General features: G+C 44.8%; 1 protein-coding gene across 1 annotated transcript in view; it reads right to left on the reverse strand.

Moving 5' to 3' along the window:
• The window catches only part of CREBRF (CREB3 regulatory factor), a 32133-nt gene extending 22276 nt beyond the window's left edge, over window positions 1-9857 (reverse strand). The window contains exon 1 of the mRNA XM_056858144.1: window positions 9801-9857. The gene's annotated coding sequence lies outside the window, so the exon portion shown is untranslated. The remainder of the gene's footprint in view (window positions 1-9800) is intronic.
• Window positions 9858-10442: the final 585 nt, after the last annotated feature.

Below are 10442 nucleotides of genomic sequence, written 5' to 3' on the forward strand. Positions count from 1 at the left end.
TAAAAGTGGACATCAATCCACTGAAACCTCCTGGCACAAGATGTAGGATGAAGCTTTGAAGGAAGAAGGAAGCTTCAGCTGTAAGGTGTTTTGGAATGGACAAAGAACATGCTCACCAAAGCCTGCGGTAATACACATGTGGAATACAGGAATGATACCAGGGAATAGCAACTCTAAATACAATTTGACCCACTTTCCATTTGTGTGAACAGAATTTCTAATACAAGTTGGCTGGAAATGTTTCCTAAAGTGGACAGGACAAAGGCTTCGCTAACCTGCTATATGTTAATTGCATTTTATTTGCTATCAAGTCACAGCTGAATTATGGTGACCCCCATAGGGTTTTCAAAGCAACAGGTGTTCAGAAGATGCTTGCCACTGCCTGCCTCTGCATAGCAACCCTAGACATCCTTGGTGGTCTGCCATCCAAGTACTAACCAGGGCTGACCCTGCTTATTGTAAACTGCCTTGAACCAAGAGGAAAGGCGAGATATAAATGTTTTATTAATCAATCAACATTTATTACGATCAAGAGATCAATGGACATCAATTTAACAGCACAATTTCCATACAAAGATAAGATAAATATACAGTGATTAACATTCATAACCTTATTGTGCTGTAACTAATAATACATAAATATATTTAAATGTTTGGAATAGCTGCTTTCTTGTGGACAAAGTCTCAGCACAGAGGTTGGCCACTTTAGAGGTGGTCTCATTGGAGTGGTCTGTATGCAGGAGATATGTGCAGAATTTTCCAGATTTTCCTGGGAACTTAGATATAGTAGGGGTGAGAGATGTTGAACAATGTCCTTATAAGAAAAGGGCAAGAGTCCAGTAGCACCTTAAAGACTAACAAAAATATTTTCTGGTCTTCAGATATCTGAAGAAGTGAGCTGTGGCTTACGAAAGCTTATACCCTACCAGAAAATGTTTTTGTTAATCTTTAAGTGCTACTGGACTCTTGCCTTTTCTACTACTGCAGACAGACTAACACGGCTACACACTGTGAATGTCCTTATAAAACTGACAATATAACACACATGTTCCACTGTTTCAACTGTGTTCAACTGGCAGGAACACAGATGTTGAGAATAAGGGTTACGGAAATATCTCCCTTCCAGTTGCACTGAAGGCAGGCAGTTAAAACGGACTAGGGTGAAAGCTCTGTGGTAGCACAAAATTCTGGCTATGATTCCCTACCGCCGGATAGAAATGTGCCTGAGCTCTATCAGCCTGAAGAGCTGTATCCCAAATCCGTTGTTTAAGTATTTCTTTGGCTCCCAAGAAGGCATATTGCTATGGGGGAGAAACCGATAAGTTGTATTTTATTCTCAACCACATCCACCCAACCTTAGCAGTAGCTATCCGAAAGAATTAGGAGGGTTAATCCAGATGGGTTACAGTTTAGCTTGAGCCAAAAACATATAGCTTGATACTAGCTACGAGCTTCAAGTGACATCTGTCCTGATTCTATTCTAAGAATTGCATTTGGTGCTCAGCGAGGAACACCAAATATGCATCTAAGGAATTTAAATTGAACTGCTTCCAAGGGACGGAAGTCTTTGTGTAAATAGATTTGTGAACCATACAGGAGTTGAGGTGGAAGACTTTAATTATGTGGGGAATATGTGTACTCCCTTTCAAGTAGAAATATTTCAGAATAGTTGATGCCAGTCTTTGGGCACTCTCAATAACCTGGGTCATCTAAGCCCTCCATGAACCTGTCGATTGAAACACTATACCTAAGTATTTGAAGATCTTCACCTGTTCTATGTCATGTCCATTGATCTGCCATCTATGTTTAATATATCTCCTGGTGAAGACTAGAATCTTGGTCTTTTGGAAATTTATTGTTAGTTGTTCCTCTTTGCAGTATGCAGTACTAGTTGTTCCTCTTTGCAGTATGCAGTAAGAGCCCGAAGGGCTCTTCTAAGCCCTACTTCAGAATAGTATAGGAATGGCTGTAGCATCTGCATATAATGAGGGCATTGGTCTGTTTGCTAAAAATGGCAGATGGAAATCTGGATTCGACGGAGCTTGAACCATTGTATTAATATTAAAAGTTAAATAGCAGAGGGCCAGAATAGAGCCTTGTTTCACTCCCCTCTTGACAGTGACCCTGGAAGATAGGTGGCCCTATTGACTACATCTTACAGTTAACAAATTGTTTTCGTGCAACATATGAACAAGAATGAGTAGCCTTTGATCTACTGAGGACACCTCTAATTTAGCCTACAATCTATCCCAGGTGATACTATCAAAAGCCATTTTGTAATCTACAAAGGCCGCACAGAGCACCCCCCGGGGCCTCGTGCTATATTACATTGCTAGGCGATGTAAAATCAGGCACTGATCCAGGGTAGAGTGACTGGGCCTAAAGCCCGCTTATTCTTCGACTATGATGTTCTCTCAAACCAGCCCCAAAACGTCCAGCACAAGTGCCTGGTGTAAAACTTACTACAACCAGCATACAAATTGGGTGATAACTAGAGGGGTTAGATTTGTCCCCTTTTTTTGTATACCAAGAGGATGATGGCTAGGCCCCATCTGTGCTGTCTGGACTATAGTTGTAAATGCCCACCACTCGATGTTTGTTTTGTCAACTCTGGAGGAATCACGTCACACCATGGAGCTTTCCCTATCTGGCTAATTAGCCTCTTGTATTATTGTGACTGGGGGCCAGGGAGAAAGATTTCCTAAAGCAACAGGAGGCAAAACACCTATCGAGCCACATAAACTGCTTGAAAATAAGTCTCCCAAGAGCTGGCGGGAACTGAACAAAACATCTTGGGGGGCTTCTACCTGAAATACAATATGCTAGAAGAGAGAGTCTTTAGATCTAGCTGCCTGATTGGAGCCAGAGTGCCATTTTTCATCTCTCTTTTTCATTTAATTTGTGTTTTATATCGCCATTTTTGAGCTTATAATTCAGGAGGAGTGGTTCAGGCATTACTCAGCCTGTATTAATTGAACAGGAATATTTTTTCTTGGCTGTAACACTCATGGTTGAACTAGGGTTTCAAGGGGTGTTTTACTATTTGGCAGTCAGTATAAGAGGCAAATTTCATTATAGCCTATTGCTACCTGTATGTTGAGAATAATGTTGGAGAACAGACTCAGGTGCTCAGATGCGCGGGATCATCTTGCTGCGCATCTGAGCAGATTGGTTAGAATAAAGAAAGTCTGTACTTTATTTTCATAAACGATTTGATTCTTTTATAGTCAGATTCTAAAGCCAATTATGTGACAAATTTCTTAGGCAAATAGACTATTTAGTTCTTAGTTTCCAAAATCAAGACAATTGGTAAATGCTCACTTCTAGATGTGCCCCTACCTTTAAATGGGCCACGCTGAGTAGATTATGTGAAACCAGAACCAAATCGATGGTGCTGGCTCCACCAATATGTGATCTCCCCAGGTATGTCTTCCATGACTGCACCATTCAAAATGAATAGATCTAGTCTATTAGTTGATTGGGCTAAGCGAAATCCTTTCCAGTTGGATATTATATCCTTAGACTGCCTGGGGAAAAGGAAATCTACTGTTTCATGTACTGGAGGAGAAGCACTGAAATGTAAATACAGTGCGTCATCATAAGGGCCAATTCTGGCATTAGTCACCTGATACAATGGCAGGAATATCAGGAAACATCAATAACAAACTGGTTACATACTCTTCAACCAGGACCAGTGCTCTTGTACAAATGTTTTAATTAATTAATAAATAACCAGGGCTGACCCTACTTAGCTTCTGAGATCCGAAAATATCGGGCTAGTCTGAGCTATCCAGGTCAGGGCTGCTAACTGCATTACAGCTCCCTAATTTCTCAGAAAAGATTGTTTCTTTTCCTTCACAGTCAAATAGCTGCATCTGCATCTGGGAGAAAACACGGAAAATGAGTTTTCAATTGAGCTGCCATCTAGTTTAGTGAAAGAATTCTAACATGCAGTTTCAGTTCTAAAAATGTCATTAAAAAAACAACAACTGCCTCATCCAGTTATATTTCCATAGAATTAGATTTCTCTTTCACACCTCATGATGAAGAATCCAGTCACATTCAGCAATGTTCTAGCTGCTCTGGCCTCTATTCCACCATTCATCCAACATCACTTGCAATATGGATACCCAATTTATATGTGAAAAAAGAACTCTACGAATTGGCAATCTGCACAATCAGGTACCTATGCAGAATACTTCTGTGATACTTGAATGTTATGTGACGAGCAGAAGACCATAGTTTATGCCATTAAAATACACATACCTCATATAAAAGTGGTTCATATTTCACCATAAATTGCTTTCACGAACTTCTTGTTATATTTTCTAATTGGTAGGAGTTACCACTCCTCTGAAATTCAGAGCAAAGGAACGCTGACAAAGAACAAATTAACCCATTGTTCCTATTTAAAAAATCCCTAAAAGGTGCAGATTTGTTCCTTGATGACTTATGCACTTTAAAGTCTACCTTCAAGCCACTTAAAATCGTCCATTCACCTAGCACTACTGAAGGAAAATGGCATACATTGGTTTTTCAATATAGCAATCATTTGTGGTTGGTTCAATGGCTCCAGTTCTAACCAAGAATAAGGTACTTTGCTGTGACCAGAATTTTGTTTCTTGTGCCTAATTGCGAAGAACTGAGACTGCAGTAATATAGGCTTGCATGCAATAAACTGCAAACAGTGGGAAGTTCACAGGATTCCCCCACCCACAATGCAGTGTGCTGAAATTCTACACGTGGGTATCAGGGGACCCTCATGAACTGAATGGAAGTAAAGGATGTGGAGCAGAAAGTGATGACAGAATACAAGTCAAGAGCTGCAATTCAGATGGAAAATTCCTCCAGGGTATAGTCCCACAATGCACTGTTAATAAGGTACAAGAAAAGCCATTCCATGTCTATAATCTGCAGCCTGTCAATAGTCCCTCTTGGACTGGCATGAGGAAGTACCAATGAGACCGGTGACCAAAACAATGCATGCACAATCCTTGTGCCTTGCAGTTAGCGTTTGCAGTGTTACAACATGAAGAAAAAGAAGCAGAGCAATTCCACTTCACACTGTGCCTTAGTTCCTGTCCTTTCTTGAAAACCATGCTTCCTATATCCTGCAAGCAAAGTTGAGTAGGCTTGCAAATAGCCACTGGTCTGCTCACTAGTGGTTAACAAGTCTCTTACAGATAGATTCTTACAAATGTGAAGAGAGTGATTTTTTGTGTGCTTTTAGGTTAAATGTTGGTCATTGGTAGTATATAGCTGTACTTGTGGCAGGCAATCAATCAAAATGTTTATGCCCTAATAACTTTTAAAAGCTGTTTTTTAAGTGTTGGTATATGGGTACCGAAAGTTCACATTCTGTTCTCAGTATGCATGAACTGAAAGCTCCTCAAGTCTTTGCAGTTATGACACATGGTGCTGGAAGAAAGACACTAAATCCTGCATCACATCAGAGAACAGTGTCAAAGAGGGCTGGAAGCTGCTCACCCTCATCACAATACCCAGCCACTCATATGGTTTGTCTAATACTGAATCACTAATGCAAACTTGGACAACTTGTAGCTAAATAGTGAAATGCAGCCCATTTTGGCCATGACTGGTGGTCCATTAGGGACTGCATAAACCTGCTCATTACATTGGGTGTTTGGATCTGCAAGAGCGGGGGAGACTGACAATCACCTGGCAGGTTGTATTCAACTTAGTCGGTCACAAATTGTGGAAGCTCACACTGGTGTAACAAGTAGAATCTAAATGTATATAATGTAGCAGCATGCTAATTCCCCTTGCTATTACTCTACCTCTGTGAATTAAGTTGTGATACACATTACAAGTAAGTCTATTATACCTGGACAGACCAAGAAAGGGCAAAACTAAACAGTGTGTTCAACTGTAAGTACTGAGAATGAAAGGAGGGAGGAAACAACACATCAAGGAACCAAGCAATGCAGAGTCTCATGGCAAACAGCAACAGACCTGCCCTCCATCCTTCTCATTTAGTTTTAGAAATTGCAGCACGTCATGCAGAAATGATTGTCTAACATGTCAGAGAAAAAGATAAAGAATCAACACAGCAGCAACTTAAAAATTAGGTTAGATCTAGACTAGAGCAGCAGCAACTCTGAGAAACAGTGAACACCCAGGCAATATTGTTTTTCTGATTATATTCCTTGTATTTAGTTTGTAGGGCTCAGTTATGTGCTTCTGTAAATATATATGGGTTCCATATATATATATATACACACACACACACACACACACTTTTTATTTTAAATGAAACATGTTATATAATGTTTGACACTGTTCATAAGAACTCTACTCTACATACATACATTTACAATAAACCAGGGCGCCTAGAAACTACATTGTGGTGCTTAGTATTTTTCTAGGCACCATGGCAATCTTCAGTAGAAGCCTTACTTATCACAACACATCAGAGTATGTTTTGCTGCATGACATAAAAATGCATATGCATGAAGTTTTTATCAATGCTTATTTATATATTTTTACACCATTCAGTGGTGGTAGATCAGTTTATTTCCTAATCAGTTGCTTTCTGTATTGGCTCCAATATTCAATTAAATGGAGATCTGTAAAGCAAAAATGAAGATACTAGAAATTGGGGAGAATATCATATTTATGGCCTGGATGTCCCAGGCTATCTTGATCTCATCAGATCTTGGAAGCTAAGCAGGGTCAGCCCTGGTTAGTAATTGGATGGGAGACCACCAAGGAAGTCTAGAGTTGATATGCAGAGGTAGGTAATAACAAACCACCTTTGAACGTCTCTTTCCTTGAAAACACTCTAGGGTTGTCCTAAGTCAGCTAAGACTTGACAGCACTCTCCATGACCGATTTTAGATATTAGCTTTTGTGATGTGGTGATGACATCCAGGAGTTATCCCATATTTACTTAGAGCTCTTTCGTCATAGATAAATAATTATGAGAAACTGAAGAGCTAGGATTAGGCTTTGTAGTAGCAATAATTAGAAAATATGGTCATAAAAATATAAAAACTTTAAGGTCAAAAAGTAAGCCTGGCTCCTAAAGCCAAAGAAAATTGGTCAAGGCCTGCAATAAGCCATTTAAAGGAGATGGGGGTTCCCTTCTTGCCTGAGCAGGCTGAATAGAAAAATAAGTCTTGTGCAGAGTCAGGATATTCAGAAGGAAGAGAATCTGCCACTTTGAAACTAGCACTCTGCCCACAATTAAATACTTCTAGAACCTCCTTAGATTCACTACACTAGCAGATGAAACTATCACTTCCATGAGCTGCATGTAGTTAACTTTTTTTCTTTAGGAGTGGCTCATGTTCTTAGCAGATTATGTCACCATAGTGAACTTTGCCAAACTACAGCAGACTTGCCACTCCCCCAAGTACAAGCAAGAAAGCACAAAGCAGAAGAGCAGGGATTGCAACTACTCTGACAGAAGAGATCTTTGGGGGGGGGGGGAGAGAGAGACTTTTCTCATGTCACAAATATGAGGAATTATTTGCAGTTGGCAGGATACCCAAGAGCTTTCATACGCAGAAAATCTATGCCTAAACTAGAGAGGCTAAGGAGAGTGATCGAAACAGCCACTAGATATAGAATGAACTGTCTCTAAACCCAAGGAAAAACCCCAAATGCAGGGACTGACTAAATACAAATTGGAACCCACAGTGTTCATCTGTCTGTCCTTCCCTACTTTGGAAAGGTTTTGTTGTTGTTCTGTTGAACTGAAACCAAAGTATCACTGGATCGAAGAACACGGACAGAAGTTCCCTTTATGCCACCCAAACGGAACATTGCCCAGTAGCTCTATGCTTTATAGAGGGAGAAATCTGTTCCACATTCTCAGACCCCCCCTCCCATCAGCTTCCTTTCAACCCCCCCCACGCCCGTGCCACTCCCGCCCCCCACTTGCCTGACCCACTAACACACCTCCCATCCAACATGGCTGCCCCACAACCAGCGCTGAAGCACAGCCGAGCCTCCTGTCACTCTTAGTCCCGCCCCTTCCCTTCTCACATTGGCTGTTCTAACTCCCACGCCCGCTTTCATTGGACGCGTTCACTGCCCCTCTTGCTGTTCCGCTCCCCTTCCCAAGCTAGGTTGAGACGACATGTAAACAAATCACTTTCTGGAGGTTCCGAACTCAGCCGGGTTGTCCTGCCCAAGCCCATCCCCCAAGCCCAGGGCGTAGAAGAGCGCCGGAAAAGAGAAGCCCCCCCTCGCTTGACTAGAAAGACCCTTTCGACTTTCTTTAAGCACGCGATCACTTTTTTAAAAGGGAAAAGGCAGATGTAATCTGTTATGCGGCGGCGGCGGGGGAGGGGAGAGCAGTGGGAAACAGGGATGGAGAGATGGAAGGCAATTACGGAACCCACTGGTAGCTCCTGAACGGGAGAAAGAGGCCTGGAGAGACGAGTATCCTGGCTCCGTTAGGAATCAACCCAATGCCAACGTGATCCAGCCAGTGTAACGACTCTAAGGACTTTCTTTAGGCACCTGACCTAGAGCAGATCATAAGACTCTACTGAACAGGCTCGTCGGTTTTCTTCCTTTCCTACCGACTCCTCTCTTGCTGGGTCCTCATGCCTCTTACTTTGGTTCTTCGCTTCCTTCCTGCTGCTTGACAGGGGAGTGCAGGGACCCAGCAGACGTTTGAGTTCGTTCCCGAAGCGTGCAACGAAATGAAAGCGCAGGGAGCCTTCGGCCATGGAAATAATCTGATGCAGCGAAAGATCTTGGAAAGTTTGCCCCTTTCCGCCTGTTCAGTAGCGCTGCATCACTAACGATTTGCTTTACAACAAATAAGAGCCGGGCAACGCTCACCCATAGCACGTAAGCCACAGCATCCTGAGGAGGAAGCATTTGAGCAGAAATAACCGCATAACGTAAGATCCCGTTGCAGACTCTTCCTATTTTAAATTCTCTACACACAGAAAAGCAGCCGCTAACAACAACAAAAATGCAGATGCCTGTGATAATGGTGTACAAAGAGCGCGCCGTGCAAACAGCCGTTTCTTTTTCACGCACCCGCCCATCTGGCTACAAGCCCCAACTTCGAGACAGAAGGTTAAACTCGGGCATTAGGCACAAATGGGCGGCTGCGAGGCACTGAGGCCGAATCTCTCTTTGCATACGAAAAGCTGTGCATAGCTGGTGCTTTCAACCCCTTACTCAGGAAAAGAACGAAACCAACAACTTCCAAGACCCCCCCCCCTTTTCCCATGCTCCTCTGCAGTCCCGGGCAAAAGGAAAGCACCTCCAGCAGGCAGACAGGCACACGCCCCTTTCTTCCATATCCCTTCCCCTGTCGGGGCACACGGCCCAAAGGGACCCGCACTTTCTGAGCGCCGGCCAAAAACCAAACACAATCCCTTCTTACTCGGCTGCAGGTGCCTCCGTGTCCGCTCCAGCCTTTCCCCCAGCAGCCCCTCGCCGCAGCTGCCTCCACGCCCCCTTTCTGAGCAAGCCACGCCGCAGCGGAATCAGCAGCTCCCGCTTCTTTCTCTTTACCCCAACTTCTTCTCTCCCTGGACGACCGCAGGAACGACCGCCCTCCACGGGGCCCCGCGCAGAGGCGAGAGGAGGCGACCCCCCCTGCCCACACCGCAGGAGAGCACCGACCAGCCCCTCTCCTTCCCGGGCGAGGGCTGCAGCCTCCTCCATTCCCGACCAGGGACCCCACAGCGCAGACTGTCCCAGGGACGGTGGGACCCTCGTGCCCCTTCGCTCCCATGCGGAGGTCCCCCCCAACTTGCCCCCCTCTGGGGGCGTCAGCGGCTCTCGCCCCGCCCCCCGTAGCCGCTTACCGAACGCCCCAAGCCGGCGGGGGGATGGGGGGGAGTCTCAATTCGGGGGCCCGCTTCGGCTGAGGCGACAGCCCGGCCCCTCCATGCCGCTCTGGGGTTTGTTTTGTTTATGTCCCTTCCTGACGGGTTCCCGGAAATCTCGTGACTCGCCCCCATCACGTGGGCTCTTTAAAAAAAAAAAAAAAGGCGGGGGGAGAGGCCAAAGCCGAGAGAAGGAAGAGAGCGAGGGAGCCGCCGACGCCGCCAATCAGAGGCCGAGGAACGGCGAGCCAATCGACGGCCCCGGAGGACGGGCTCCCCTCTCACGTGGCCGCTTGAAGTGAGAAGGGCGGGGGAGGCCGGGAGGAAGAGAATGTTCTCGTTGCGGCTGACGGGGGCAGCGGCGGGAATTCAACGGTGGGGGAGGAGACGCCGAGCACAGCGGCGCCTTGCCGCGGGCCTTAACCGCTGCTGGGGCGCGAGGCGAACTGGCCGGCTACTGCACGTTCAAGTAGCTCATTGCAGAGCAGCTGTTCCGGCGGCTCCAGTTCAAAACTCAGCCCCTTAAAACATGCAAGGAAGAGAGGCTGAGCGCTGTTCCTGTGGATTACTTTTTCACCTACCACCTTAGGGGCATGGCAATACATTGCCCCACACTGCTAT

The sequence above is a fragment of the Euleptes europaea genome, chromosome 1 (genome assembly GCF_029931775.1).
Source record: "Euleptes europaea isolate rEulEur1 chromosome 1, rEulEur1.hap1, whole genome shotgun sequence".
NCBI lineage: Eukaryota > Metazoa > Chordata > Lepidosauria > Squamata > Sphaerodactylidae > Euleptes > Euleptes europaea.